The sequence below is a fragment of the Hypanus sabinus genome, chromosome X1, assembly GCF_030144855.1.
Source record: "Hypanus sabinus isolate sHypSab1 chromosome X1, sHypSab1.hap1, whole genome shotgun sequence".
NCBI lineage: Eukaryota > Metazoa > Chordata > Chondrichthyes > Myliobatiformes > Dasyatidae > Hypanus > Hypanus sabinus.
In genome coordinates this window covers 40,303,429-40,316,273 of record NC_082738.1, presented here as the reverse complement: position 1 = coordinate 40,316,273, position 12,845 = coordinate 40,303,429, and the positions used below count along the sequence as shown (strand labels likewise).

Here is a 12,845-nt window from a genome sequence, read left to right as displayed (position 1 = left end):
TAGGAAGTTAAAAAGCAGGTCCTCGAGGGTGGTAATCTCAGGATTGCTGCCTGTGCCAAGTGCCAGTGAGGGTAAGAGTAGGATGCTCTGGAGGATGAACACGTGGCTGAGGAACTGGTGTAGGGGGCAGGGTTTCAGATTTCAGGATCATTGGGACCTCTTCTGGGGCAGGTGGGACCTGTACAAGAGAGACGGGTTACACCTGAACTACAGGGGGACCAATATCCTTGCAGGGAGGTTTGCTAGTGCTATTGGGGTGGGGGGTGGGGTGTTAAACTAGATTTGCAGGGGATGGGAACCAGAGTGCCACAGTAGGTAGTGGAGCGGGGGTGAAAATAAATTATGTTAAAGGTTCATGCAAAGTCACAAATAGAAGGGTTGTGTGTGGTGGTAACAATCTTCTGAGGTGTGTCTATTTCAAAGTGAAGAGTATTGTGGGAAAAGGAGACGAGCTGAGGGCCTGGATTGACACATGGAATTATGACGTTGTAGCCATTAGTGAAACTTGGCCACAGGAGGGGCAGGACTGGCAGCTTAATGTTCCAGGTTTCTGATGTTTCAGACGTGATAGAGGCAGAGGGATGAAGGGTGGGGGGTGGTATTGCTAGTCAGGGAAAATGTTACAGCAGTGCTCAGGCAGGACAGATTAGAGGGCTTGTCTACTGAGGCCATATGGGTGGAGCTGAGAAACAGGAAAGGAATGACCACATTAATGGGGTTGTATTATAGACCACCCAATTGTCAACGAGAATTGGAGGAGCAAATCTGCAGAGAGATAGCAGACAACTGCAGGAAACATAAAGTTGTGATAGTAGGGGTTTTTAATTTTCCACATATTGATTGGGACTCCCACATTGTTAAAGGTCTAGATGGGTTAGAGTTTGTAAAATGTGTTCAGGAAAGTTTTCTAAATCAATATATAGAGGTACCGTCTAGAGAGGATTAGATCTCCTATTAGGAAATGAGTTAGGGCAGGTGACAGAAGTGTGTGCAGGGGAACACTTTGGTTCCAGTGATCATAACACCATTAGTTTCAACTTGATCATGGATAAAGATAGATCTGGTCCTCGGGTTGAGGTTCTAAACTGGAAAAAGGCCAAATTTGAAGAAATGAGAAAGGATCTAAAAAGCATGGATTGGGACAGGTTGTTCTCTAGCAAAGATGTTGTTGGTAAGTGGGAGGTCTTCAAAGGAGAAATTTTGAGAGTGCAGAGTTTGTATGTTCCTGTCAGGATTAAAGGCAAAGTGAATAAGAATAAGGAACCTTGGTTCTCCAGGGATATTGGAACTCTGATAAAGAAGAAGAGAGAGATGTATGACATGTATAGGAAACAGGGAGCAAATAAGGTGCTTGAGGAGTATAAGAAGTGCAAAAAAATACTTAAGAAAGAAATCAGGAGGGCTAAAAGAAGACATGAGGTAGCTTTGGCAGTCAAGGTGAAGGATAATCCAAAGAGCTTCTACAGGTATATGAAGAGCAAAAGGATAGTGAGGGATAAAATTGGTCCTCTTGAAGATTAGAGTGGTCAGCTATGTATGGAACCAGAAGAAATGGGGGAGATCTTAAATGGGACTTTTGCGACGTATTTACTAAGGAAACTGGCATGGAGTCAATGGAAATAAGGCAAACAAGTAGTGAGGTCATGGAACCTATACAGATTGATGAGGCAAATCAGAGTAGATAAATCCCCAGGATCTGGCAGGGTATTCCCTCGGACCTTGAAGGAGATTAGTGTTGAAATTGCAGGGGCCCTGGCAGATATATTTAAAATGTCATAATCTACGGGTGAGGTGCCGGAGGATTGGAGGATAGCTCATGTTGTTCCGTTGTTTAAAAAAGGCTCTAAAAGTAATCCGGGAAATTATAGGCCAGTATGTTTGACGTCGGTAGTAGGTAAATTATTGGAAGGAGTACTAAGAGATAGGATCTACAAGTATTTAGGTAGACAGGGACTTATTAGGGAGAGTCAACACGGCTTTGTGCGTGGTAGGTCATGTTTAACAAATCTATTAGAGTTTTTCAAGGAGGTTACAAGGAAAGTGGATGAAGGAAAGGCAGTGGATGTTGTCTACATGGACTTTAGTAAGGCCTTTGACAAGGTCTTGCATGGAAGGTTAGTTAGAAAGATTCAGTTGCTAGGTATACATGGTGGGGTAATAAATTGGATTGGACATTGGCTCAATGGGAGAAGTCAGAGAGTGGTAGTGGAGGATTGCTACTCTGAGTGGAGGCCTGTGACTAGTGGTGTGCCACAGGGATCAGTGCTTGGTCCATTATTATTTGTCATTTATATCAATGATCTGGATGATAATATGGTAAATTGGATCAGCAAATTTGTCGATGAGACAAAGATTGGAGGTGGAGTGGACAGTGAGGAAGGTTTTCAAAGCTTGCAGAGGGATTTGGACCAGCTGGAAAAATGGGCTGAAAAATGGCAGATGGTGTTTAATACAGACAAGTGTGAGTCCCCTTTCAGTTAGTCCTGACGAAGGGTCTCACCCCAAAATGTCGACAGTGCTTCTCCCTATAGATTCTGCCTGGCCTGCTGTGTTCCACCAGCATTTTGTGTGTGAAGTGTGAGGTATTGGAAGGAAAAAAACCAAGGTAGAACATACAAGGTAAAAGGTAGGGCACTGAGGAGTGCAGTAGAACAGAGAGATCTGGGAATACAGATACAAAATTCCCTAAAAGTGGCATCACAGGTAGATAGGGTAGTAAAGAGAGCTTTTGGTATATTGGCCTTCATAAATCAAAGTATTGAGTATAAGAGTTAGAATGTTATGGTGAGGTTGTATAAGGCATTGGTGAGGCTGAATTTGGAGTATTGTGTGCAGTTTAGGTCACCGAATTACAGGAAGGATATTAATAAGGTTGAAAGAGTACAGAGAAGGTTTACAAGGATGTTGCCGGGACTTGAGAAACTGAGTTACAGTGAAAGGTTGAATAGGTTAGGACTTTATTCCCTGGAGCGTAGGAGAATGAGGGGAGATTTGATAGAGGTATATAAAATTATGATGGGTATAGATAGAGTGAATGCAAGCAGGCTTTTACCACTGAGGCTAGGGGAGAAAAAAAACAGAGGACATGGGTTAAGGGTAAAGGGGGAAAAGTTTAAAGGGAACATTAGAGGGGACTTCTTCACACAGAGAGTGGTGGGAGTGTGGAATGAGCTGCCAGATGAAGTGGTAAATGCGGGCTCACTTTTAACATTTAAGAAAAACTTGGACAGGTAAATGGATGAGAGGTGTATGGAGGGATTGTTTTTGTAATGTTCTATGGTTATATGGAACCTGAAAACAAGATCCACACATCAGAGATACTGACAGTTGAGTTCTCTTGTGGTGTGATGTCATATAGAATGTTGTCTACCTTTGTATTTCAGAAGTCGTTAAAAGCAACTGGTCCACCAGTGCAGTTTGGAACACATCTGCTGGGTCACAGAATAAAAACATTTCTTCTTCGGTTGTCAACAGTGGAAGACGTGACAAGCCATCAGCATTGCTGTGTTGTTTGGTACCCTTGAACTCTGTCCAAAGAGTGGGCTCCTAGAAAAAGTGCCCAACATTGCAACCAGGTAGCAGATGTCACTGGGATTCCCTTCCTGGGATTGAAAATGGACACAAGGGGCCAGTGGTCTGTCGCTAGGATAAACTTCTGTCTGTAGAGGTAGCGGTGGAACTTCTTTATTCCCCATACTAGGCAAAGGGCCTTTCCGTCGATCTGTGTGGAGTTGTGTTCTGCGCTCATCAGTGATCTTGAAGCAAATCCAATTGGACATTCAGATCCATCGTCCATAACAAAACGGCTCCAATGCCATAAGGGGATGCATCACATGCCAGTCTGATGGGCAGCGATGGATCATAATGGGTGAGTAGTTCATCTGACGTTTAGTCTCCTTGTTTCCTTAAATGTTCTTTCACATCTTTCTGACCATTCGTACTTTGCTCCTGCCTGCAACAGTGTGTTCAATGGGTGCAGCACTGTAGTAACGTTTGGGAGAAACCAGTGGTAGTAATTTATAAGGCCCAAGTATGACCCGAGTTGTGACGCATTTTCCTGTTTGGGTGCCTGTATCTCTGCTTCAATCTTCTCTTGTGACTTACGTAAGCCGTGCTTGTCAATGACATATCCACAATATGAGATTTCATCCTTGAAAAACTCACATTTCTCTCTCTTTGCACATATTCCACACTCACTCAGCCTGGTAAGCACTTTGTCAAGGCTCTGGAGGTGCTCTTTATCATTCTTGCCAGTCATGATGATGTTGTTAAGGTAACATTGTGCTCCTGGGATATCTTGGAGCACTTGGTCCATTGCCCTTTGCCAAATTGCTGGAGCTGATGTGATACCAAAGACGAGATGATTATACTGGAACAGACCCTTGTGAGTGTTGATTGTGAGGAACTTCCTGCTCGACTCCTCAATCTCCATTTGCAGATAGGCTTGTGACAAGTCAATCTTTGAAAAGCTCTCCCTACCCGCCAAGGATACAAATGTGCCTTCTATTCATGGCAGGGGATACTGCACAATCAGCAGCACCGGGCTGATGCTCACTTTGAAATCCCCACATCTGCGAACAGCTCCAGCCTTCCCTTTCTTGATAACTGGGACAACGGGCATAGCCCAATCACTCCACTCAGCCTTGGTGAAAATGCCAGATGCCTCCAAGCTCTGAAGTTCAGCCTCCACTTTAGGATGTAGTGCGTAAGGCACTGGACACACTTTATGGAATATTGGTGTTGCTGCTTCATCCAGTTCAATTCTGGCCTTTGTGTCTTTGAGTTTACAAAAACCCTTCTCAAACACTTTCTCATTAACATTAACATTAACATTAACCAGTCTCTGGTTAGTGCTACCGTTTGGGCTGCCATTGCCTGTTGATGTCACATTGAGAGCTTTGGTTTGTGCCAGTCTAGTTGGATTTTTCTCAGCCATTTACGTCCAAAAGTGCTGGTCCTCCACTTTTCATCACATAAAGCTCTAACTGTTGCGTTTGGCCTCCGTACATCACATTCACCTTCACTTTGCCTTTGGGAGACAATCTTTTGCCTGTGTAGCATCACCAGGGTCTTTTCTAATGGTAACTTAGAAAATGGTCTGTTGTAGTCAGCCTCTGAAATTACAGACGAAGCTAACCCTGTATCCAGCTCCATTTTCAGTTTTACACCAGACATGTGATCCATGTGATTGTTATGCAATTGTAGGCATGACAGGATGCTGTGTTATCTGATTCTGTTTCACATTTGGTCGCTTTATGCATTTGCTTAGTTTTGTGTTAGAAATTTTGCACTCAGAGTGGTTTGTCTCTTAGGTTGTGCTTTTTATCTGACTTGCACTCTCTCTCTATGTGAACTTGTCTGTGACACTTTCTGCAAACCTTTTCTTTGAACCAACAGTCATTTGTATCATGGAAGGATTTGCCACATCCATAACATTTTTGGCTTTTTGCTCAATTCAACGACGTTTTTTGCATTTCACATTCTAACCTCTTTTTCTGTAGTTCTGCCACATCCTTTGCTGCAGCCTCTAACAATATTGCAATGGTCAATGGCCATTCTAAGGTTAGCCTCTTCTGAGTGCTTCTCTAAAGTCACAGTACTAGGAAAGTTGGCGCATTTCTGCATTGTATTCAGCAATGATTTCATCCTTTGGTTCCTTTTATAAAATCCAAATCTCTCCATTACTACCAGTGGTTTAGGGCTCAAGTGATTTTGCAAAATTGTGACAATTTTGTCGAACGTCTTGTTTGCTGGCTTTGCAGGGGTTACTAAGTTGCGTAAGAGATTCTGTGTCCTAGGACCCATTAAGCTAGGAAGTGTGCAGGCTTTCTTTTACTCATCCACGTCACTCAACTTACAATACAGTTCGACCTTCTCAGTATATGACTCCCCAGCCTTCATTAGCACTATTATTATTATTATTATTATATTATAATTATTATTTAATAATTATTCACTTCATTATTCAACTTTCCCATCTGAAGCTATTGCCACGTTATTTTCATTTAACTTTGTTAATTGTGTCTTTCACTGTGTACTGTTATACACACATCCCTTTGTTAGCGTCCGTGACGGCTTTCTCCTTTAACCCTTCTCTCGCTATTTCATCCCGTAACTGTCAGTGCAGTTGGTGATGTTCTCTGACATTCAGGTTCGTACTCATCCCCGATTTGTTGTGTCTGTGCAACTACATATCAGTAGCACGCATGCAGGAGATGGCTTTAACTGGTGTATTCACATGTGAGAGAGCGAGAGAACAATGTGCATATGTACAGACATAGTGTTAAGGGGAGTTATTGCTCTAAAAGAAATAGATCCATACATTACAGATCTGATGTGGGTAAGTGGAATTAGTGTATACAAATGTTTCCGTATAGATGTAGTCAGCCAAAGGACACATTTCTGTTCTGTGCACCTGTATCACTATGAAGCCACACAACAAATAAAGCATCTCCATTAAATACTCAACCCTCTGTTCTATATGAACTCCAATTCCCATGGTGCCCTCACCATTTTTAACAAATTAACTAAAATGTAAAAGAATTTTAAGTCAATGATAAAGCAAAAATAATGAAATACTGCTGTAGTTTTCTCCAGCATTGCTTTGAACAGTCACCATTTGTTAATGTTTGAATTGAATTGAATTGACTTTATTTCTTACATCCTTCACATACATGAGGAGTAAAAATATTTGCATTACGTTTCCATCTAAATGTGCAATGTGCAATCATAGTAATTTATAATAAGTGGAACAGTCAATGTAACATAGAAATACACTCAAGTCAGCGTGAGTTCATCAGTCTGATGGCCTGGTGGAAGAAGCTGTCCCTGAGCCTGTTGGCCCTGGCTTTTATGCTGCAGTACTGTTTCAATTCAATACAGTACTGTAATTCTTGAAGATTAATTTTTGTAAAGTTAGAATTATATTTTCATCTTTGTACAAATTCACCTGATGGAGGGTGTAGGAGCTATTTATCTATTTTCTGTCCATTGAAGCCATGCATATATTTTCTGTCTGTATTCTATTTTGTGGCTAATTTGTTATGGTAATCTGTCATGTGGGTTGGGATGTGGTAGAAGTAAATCAGTATAGTTATGTATTCTCGTTTCGTTAGTTAGTTATTTAGTTTAGTCCAGTGGAGAGGAGTGTGCCACGGGGAATGATACTTTTTTGTTGACCACTGATTGGGATGTTATTGGAACACTTCAATACGAAGAGAACACTAATTTTGATATCGCTAATTAGATTGCTTAGTTATGCTAATTTGAACGCTAAGAACACTATATTGCTGATTTAGTTTCCTTAGTTTTTTTTTTAATCGCTATAAGGTTGTTCATCTTTGCTGGTTTCATAATAAAGGATCAAAAGTACCTTTTTCAACTTGGGAACTTCATTACTTTAGAAGCGCATCATACAGCGTCGATCTCCGCATTTAGTCTCTCAGCGGTTTTGGTTTGTTTTGAAGTAACCGCTATAAAGGATTTTGATCCAAAACATCAACTGTTTATTTTCCTCTATAGACAGATGCTGTCTGACCTGCTGAGTTCCTCCAGCATTTTGTATGTATTGTTATCTAAGTAGTTATTTTCCATTAAGTCCCATAACCATGGTCTCTTCTTGCTGCTGCCATTGGGAAGGAGGTACAGGGCCTTAGGTCCCACACCACCAGATTCAGTTACTACACTTCAACCATCAGGCTCCTGAACCAGTGTATGTAACTTAACTCACTCCAACACTGACCTGATTCCAGAGACTCATCAACTTGTATCCTCAGTATTGTTTATTTATTAACAAATTTATTATTATTTGTCTTTTTGTGTTTACACAGTTTGTCTTTTCCACATTGTCTGTTGGTCCTTGTGTAGTTTTGTCATCGATTCTGTTGTATTTCTTTGTTTTACTGTGAATGCCTGTAAGAAAATGAATCTCAGGGCAGTATATGGTGACATATATATACATAATTTGATTATTAACTTACTTTTGAATTTTTTTAACTTCTGAATTGAAAAACAGTAAACCTGCAAATGGTGTTACTTCAGGAACACCGGAACAATTCATTGTTTGGGTTCAAAAGTGATCCTTTACAATGGGTAAATATGGTTTACTGTTTCAAAAGCCAATTCAGCATTCCTCTGGAATCATGGTGGGCCAGTTTTTTCCAATGGCATGGATACACAACAGACAGCAAATGGTAGAATCTGGAGCAAAAAAAAAATCAAACTGCTGGAGGAACTCAGTGGGTCAAGCAGCATCTGTGGGAGAGGATGAATTGTTGTTGCTCCAGGTTGACATCCTGCATCAGACTGTGAAAACAAATCCCAGAATTGAATAAGAACTCTAGATCTTCAAGAGACTTGAACTTTATCATTGTACCAAGGTGAATCAATTCAAGCTGGTGTCCTGTGTGTAGATGTTTTTCAGCAATAGAGGAGTAGAAAAAAATAAGGAAGTTGCAGGGTTAATGGATCGCTTACTCTCATCAATAGAAAGTCATGTTAAGATGGTGTTTCTGCTGTGTTAAGAATACCGCAACAATTAGGATCTTCAGTTTCTGGAACTTGTGAAGTTCTGTCTTATGGTGCAACAATGCAGCTGCTGGTATCATAAATTGGCATATCTAATATATTCTAAATAGGAAATGGAAATTGCACTTCAATTACAGAAACAAAGAAATCTGCAGATGCTGGAAATTCAAGCAACACACACAAAATGCTGGTGGAACGCAGCAGGCCAGGCAGCATCTATAGGAAGAAGCACTGTTGACATTTCAGGCTGAGACCCTTCAGGCTGATGAAGGGTCTCGGCCCAAAACATCAACAGTTCAATTACAGAAAGGTTACTTGCAAAGTCAGTATGCTATTTATTTTATTTCTTTCATTGTTATCAACAGAAATAAGTAATCTTCTAATCTGGTTACTCCACACAATAATACAGAAGACCAATATACATACACCACAACTCTGTCTGATCTGTAAATGGCACGATAAAGTTTTAAAATCAAAGCAGGAAACCACTGCAGGTTAACTTTAGCCAGCTGGATGTCAACAAAAAATTCAGATGACTGAAACCTATTCTGTGTGGTAAAGTAATTAGCAATTAGTTGGTGTACAGACCTGCACCCTGCAACCGCTTGGATGGGAAAAGGATGTTTAGGTGCAAACCTGCTCAAAGCTCCACCAAAAAAATCAGATCTTAGGACTTCATTCACTGATTTCAATTATGTAAACGGTTCTCAGATTTTATCATAGAGCTGGCAGATCAAATGCCTGTGTTAAATAATACATCCTTTCAGCTTACCTCAATTTATTCCGGTAGTTATAATTAGATTCAAAACACAGTATTACTGAACAAGCAAGGATTGAAAAATGAGGTCAATTTTATTTTATAACAAATCAGCAGATGGCAGTTTTTGAAAATTCTACACTAGTCAGTTGCAAGCAGCATTAATGGTGATTTACCTACATCTGCCATTTTGTGGTCTGATGGTATCTGTTGCCAATATGGCACCACTTCATCTACCTGTTGTTAAACAAAGGAGCATATAAGGAATTGCTGTTATGAACAGAATCATTTCATAAGTATCATTTTCTAGATTCTGGTTCAGATTTATTAATATATCACATATGCATCGAAATGTACAGTGAAATGTGTCATTTGCATCAATGACCTAAGTAGCCCGCAGTGTCGCCACACATTCCAGCGCCAACGCAGCATGCCCACAATGTTCAGAGAACAACACAAGCAACAACAGACAATAGCAACAAAACCACAGCATCAAAATAAGCCACTTTCTTTCTCTCTCTCCCTCTCCCTCTCTCTCTCCTCCTCTCCCTCTCCCTCACTCCCTCCCTCCAGCCCTGGACAAGCTGCCCCTGGCCATTAACTTACAGTGGATTCATGGACCCAGGACTTCAGCCATTGGGCCTTGACTTCCGGACTTCTGATTGACCTTTGGGCTTCGATCTTCAGTATCAACTCCAGGACTAACTGCTGTTGGGACCTCGAACACCAGGCCTCAAACTCCAGACTCACCAGTGACGGAATCCTGAACTCCAGGCCTTGAACTCTGGACTCACTGACTCATGGCCTAAGGGGGTTAGCGGCTTTCGTGATTCCTGCCCGCATGGACTTTCGATCCCAGGACCCGCCAACCTGGAGGGATGCGGGGGTCACCAGCCCTCAGCCTCATTGGTCTTCATCTACAGTGCTTGCTGGCCCAACATCCGTCCACATCCACATCACTGGCTTTTGAATGTGGAGCATGGAGCAGAGGCTCCAGCCTGACCTCTAACTCTTTCACATTCCTATCCCGAAACCCTAACCTGATCCCTAGCCCTCCTCGCTGTCCCCAAAACCATCCCTATGAACCTAAAAAACAACTAAGTCTGAAGCATGACCTCAAATTTTCAGCTGTTTCACACAACATTTCCAAAGTTGTGTGAAAAGTTCTCATTCAGCAACAAAGGACAAACTACTGCAAGAACTCTGGGTGAGGATGGGACCTACCCTATTGGCATTTCAGGCGAAAACATCTTTCACGGAGCAAAATTCAAACTGCTGGAGGAACTCAGTGGGTCAAGCAGCATCTGTGAGAGAGGAGGAATTGTTGTTATTTTGGGTCAACGTCCTGCATCAGAGATTGTAGACAAATCTGAGAATAGAATCGGAACTCTAGATCTTCAAAAGACTTGAATCTTAAACGCCATAAATTTCTTTCACAGAGCACAGTGAATTCAAAGACAAAACATCAACAACTCCTCTCCTTCCATAATTGCAGCTCGACTTATTGAGTTCCTCGAGCAGATTGTTGTTCCAGATTTTCCAGCCCACTGGATATTGCTCCCATTAATAATCCAAAATACTTTAAATTTGTTTTTAAGATGTTACGGTACAATAATTTTACCAGTGAACCAGGTGAATTTAAAGGGAGCACCAACGCCCAAGTATGGAAAAGGAGTGAGATAGATAGATCAGCTGGTTGAGTGACGTTGCAACAACTTTGCACTCAACGTCAGTAAGACTAAGGAATTGACTGTGGATTTCAGCAAAGGGAAGTCTGGAGAACACACACCAGTCCTCATTGAGGGATCAGCAGTGGAAAGGGTGAGCAGTTTCAAGTTCCTGGGTGTCAACATTTCTGAAGATCTATCCTGGGCCCAGCATATTGATGTAATGACAAAGAAACATGACAATAGCTATATTTCATTAGGAGTTTGAGGAGATTTGGTATGTCACCAAAGACACTCACAAATTTCTACCGTTGTACCGTGGAGAGCATTCTAACACATTGCATCACTGTCTGGTATGGGAGGGGGGCACTGAACAGGATTGGAAAAAAGCTACAGAGGGTTGCAAACTCAGCCAGATCTATCATTGGCACTAGCCTCCCCAGCATTGAGGACATCTTCAAAAGGCAATGCCTCAAAAAGACAGCATCCATCTTTAAGAGCTTCCATCTCCTAGGACATGCCCTCTTATTGCCACCATCAAGTAGGAGGTACAGGAGCCTGAAGACTCACACTCAATGTTTCAGGAATTGCCTCTTCCCATCCACTGTTTTTTTTTGGTCTCTTTTCACAGTACTTATTTAATTTATATATATTTATATATTTCTTATTGTAATTTAGTGTTATTCATTATTATTCATTTTATTTATTATTATGTAATGCAATACATAATACACTGCAGCCACAAAACAGCAAATTTCATGAAATATTAAAACTTATGGTTTAAAATGGCATAACCAACAGCAAGCAACAGCTTGCTGGTACTTCAAAGGGCAAGAAATTAGACTAAAAACATTACTAATAACACCTTTTTAGAAATAAGTTGTGATAAATTATCACTGCAAACGACGAAGAGACAAGTGAAGGTGAACTGAATTCGGGGATGAACCGTGCTGGTATGTTGCAGAATTGACACAGATGGAGTGAGCCATTCGGAGAGGAGTTCTGATGCCCGTACAACTGGCCCAGGTGCAAGGTGCAAGGTTGGATCACTCTGGGGGCTGAGCCAACTTAGAGAGATCGACAGCGGCATCGGGCTGGACGGCAAAATCTGGGCCCGGAGCGGGTCACTGGGCAGCGTGGTCTAGAGCCGGTGCATTTTGCTGCACCAGGGCCCGATTCCTAGTGCTAGTGTAAGGTACAAGATGCTGTCTGGACAATTTAAACACCCTCTCAGATATACTGGAAAGACATCTTTTGCTCTCTTTTTTGCAATGTTCAGCTCCACGATGCTGAGGCTATGAAGACTGCCCCGGCTGCTGTGCTTCATGGCCGCTAATATGATGAACTGATACCGAGACTTTGGGCCTACCCCGGGATTTGGACCTGAGGACTCATTTTGGTTCAGAATGTTGTTGCTCGCTTCTATTGTTTGCATGAGTTGTGGTTTTTTTCCCCCTTTCTCTGCGCATCAGGCGTTGGTCTTTAATTTTTTTACTTTTCTTTCCGGTTTCGTGCTTTGTGGTTGCCTGTAAGCAAACAAATCTCAGGATTGTATAATTTATACATCCTTTGATAATAAATGTGTTTTGAAAGTTTAATATGCCAGTGATATTAAACCTGAAGTCAGTGTAAAAAAGGTGATTGGTTCAGGAGTCTTATAGTAATAGAGAACCAGTTGTTCTTGAGTCTGGATATTCAATCTTTCAAGCTCCTGTATCTTCTACCAGAAGATAGAAGAGAGAAAATGAAATAGCCAGGGTCACCGGAATCCTTCGTGATACTGTTAGCCTTCCTGAAGCAAAGTACTGTGGAGGTGGATTGGATGGAAGGAAGTGACGAGCCTGTGATAAACTGGGCTGGGTTTACCACCCCCTGCAGGCTGAAGCAGGTTATTG

The 12,845-nt window shown here is 41.6% G+C and overlaps 1 long non-coding RNA gene across 1 annotated transcript; it reads right to left on the bottom strand.

The window, feature by feature from the left end:
- Positions 1–6,973: 6,973 nt before the first annotated feature.
- Positions 6,974–11,572, bottom strand: LOC132384847 (uncharacterized). The gene is made up of 3 exons (XR_009509018.1): positions 10,508–11,572; positions 9,464–9,520; positions 6,974–7,911 (listed from the first exon to the last, which is right to left on the bottom strand). It is a non-coding gene; the product is annotated as an uncharacterized LOC132384847 (long non-coding RNA).
- Positions 11,573–12,845: the final 1,273 nt, after the last annotated feature.